Consider the following 2610-nt stretch of genomic DNA (forward strand, 5'->3'; position numbering starts at 1 on the left):
ATTTCTCAATTTTAAAACAGTTCGATTTAGATGACTGCGCCCTGGCCTATTAAAATGCAGGCTCGTGGGGCCCAGCTCATTAACATGCAGATTCTCTTTCAGGAGATCTAAATCTGGCCCAGAAATCTACATGTTTAACAGCTTCCCCTGATGATTGTGATGTTTCTGTCACTTGAGAAGCTCCTCCAAACTGGAGGGAACAAGAATTGATGGGATAGCTTCCGAGTGCAAAAAGGCCAGATGCTAGGAGAGGAGAAGGCATACAGCAGCCCCGCCACAGGGCACATCTGCAACCTCCCCGGTCCCCTCCCCGAACACCTGCAGTTCCCTTTCTACAAAACCCTGCCTAGCAGGTAGCTTACATCTCTACATGTTTTCCCATAATGCAAGCCGCAGGGCGCTCCCAGTTGTAAACCCACAAGGCAACGGACATCTGGATGGAGCATGAGCCTTGGAAAAAATGTGCCTCTTGGTCTCCATGGTGTCTGAAGCAAAGCAAAAAAATTAAAAAGCTGCAGGGGGGGGCGCGGGGGGAGTGGAAACGCATTGGACAGAATCCTCATTACAGAGGTGGAGAGCGTCACTATTGCATGAGGGCACTAACTATAAGGCCTCTGTCATCGCTTTCTTCCTTTACATCTTAAGTCTTGAATCCTGGTGTTTGGGGAGGGAATACAGGGAAGGCAGTAAACACAGTAGGACAGATCCACGCACTCTAGCCTTTGGGTTCCGAGTCCCCCTCCAAAGCCGCCTCGACTGCCCTTGTGTTCACTTGCCCCACAAAGCATCCTCCCACGCCTGGGGCCTCTGTTCTTGGTATTGGAAACCGACCTGTCAGATTCGTGGTGATTCAGGCGCCTCCCACCATCAGAGAGGGTAGGCGGAAGTGTCGTCCCCCCTCCCAGCGGGCTGCCTGGTGGTGGGCTGTGAGAGCAAATCGCAGATACGAGTACAAACCGGCCAGCGAGCCTTTCTTCTTCCACAGCAGACGCGGGCTTTTCCCACAGGGACCGGTTCTCTAACACCTGCTGGGTGGCTGTCCTACAATTCCATTCTGACCCCATCTTCCCGGAGTTAGGGCCAGACCCTGAGGTTAAGGGCCCAACAGACTGAACACCAAACACCAGTTGCAAGTCCACGTCGGTTTGGGCTGGCTCCACACTGGGCATTGCCAGGCTCCCTCCGTAGGGTCGATCACTTGCTGTCTTGGCTCACTCAGCTCAGGGAAACACGGCCACCAGTTTATTACATAGCAGAGGAGATGAGAGGGTACAGATGAGCGGCTGAGGAGAGCAATAGGGCCCAGTCCCAAAGGGTCCCGAGGGCGGGAGCTTCTGTCCCCGTGGAGTTGGGGCGCAGCACCGCCTGGACACGTGGATGTTTGTCAACCTGGAAGCTCTCCCAGCCCACAAGCCGCCACTTGAGGGCTTTGCAGGGCGGCTCCATCACGTAGGCAGGATCAATGATTAACTCAGGCTCCAGCCCCTCTGCCCTCCCCAGAGGAGGAGTGTGGCTGAAAATTCCAGCTTCTCATCACAGCTCGGTTCTTCTGGTGACCAGCCCCCATCCAAGGGGGGGGGGGGAGGCACTGATTAGAACAAAAGGCTCTTATCACCCAGGACATTCCAGAGGATTTAGGAGCTCTGTGTCCAAACCCCAGGCCCAAAGAGGCTCCTAGCCCCTTTTACTGCTTAGAAAATGACAAAGGTTTTAAGAGCTCTGGTGAGGAGCTGGGGCGGAAGACCAAAATACAGATTTCTTCTTAGATCGCGCCATCGCCCTGTAAGGCGTTCAGGGCTGTGCAGACTCCCTTGGAAAAGGGGATCAGGCTGCAATGCAAAGGTTTGTGGCCCTTTAAAAAATAGAGTTTAGCCAAAACCGGTTTGGCTCAGTGGATAGAGCGTCGGTCTGTGGACTGAAAGGTCCCAGGTTCGATTTGGTTGCAGGCATATCCCCAGTAGGAGATGTGCAGGAGGCAGCTGATCGATGTTTCTAACTATCTCTCTCCCTTCCTCTTTGTAAAAAATCAATAAAATATATTTGAAAAAAATAGAGTTTAAATAGTGTGCTACTATGGTAACCACTAGCCACCTGTGGCTATTTGTTTAAAATATATATATATATATATATATATATATATATATATATATATATATAAAATTATTAATTTCAGAGAGGAAGGGAAAAGGAGAGAGAGATAGAAGAAACATCAATGATGAGAGAGAATCATCCATCAGTTGCCTCCTGCACGCCCCCCACTGGGGATCCAGCCCACAACCTGGGCATGTGCCCTGACCTGGAATCGAACAGTGACCTCCTGGTTCATAGATCGATGCTCAAGCACTGAGCCACACCAGCCAGGCCCATTTCTCAGCATCCCAGGCTTGGAGGCACGCCCTGTCTGGCTACAGGTGGTGGTGGGGGGGGGTTTGCTGGGGAGGCCGCCACCTTCCTGCTCCCCACTCTCCCCTCCTATTCCCAGGGAAGAGGACTCTGGGAGGGGCAGGCTCCTCACCCCTATGTTCGACGCCCCAGCCTCCAGTTCTGTGGGTTTGGGCCTGACTGTGGGCTGTGGGTGGGGGGTTCCCCGGTTCCATTCCCCCCTTTGAT

Source organism: Myotis myotis, unplaced genomic scaffold (assembly GCF_014108235.1).
Source record: "Myotis myotis isolate mMyoMyo1 unplaced genomic scaffold, mMyoMyo1.p scaffold_m19_p_19, whole genome shotgun sequence".
Lineage (NCBI taxonomy): Eukaryota > Metazoa > Chordata > Mammalia > Chiroptera > Vespertilionidae > Myotis > Myotis myotis.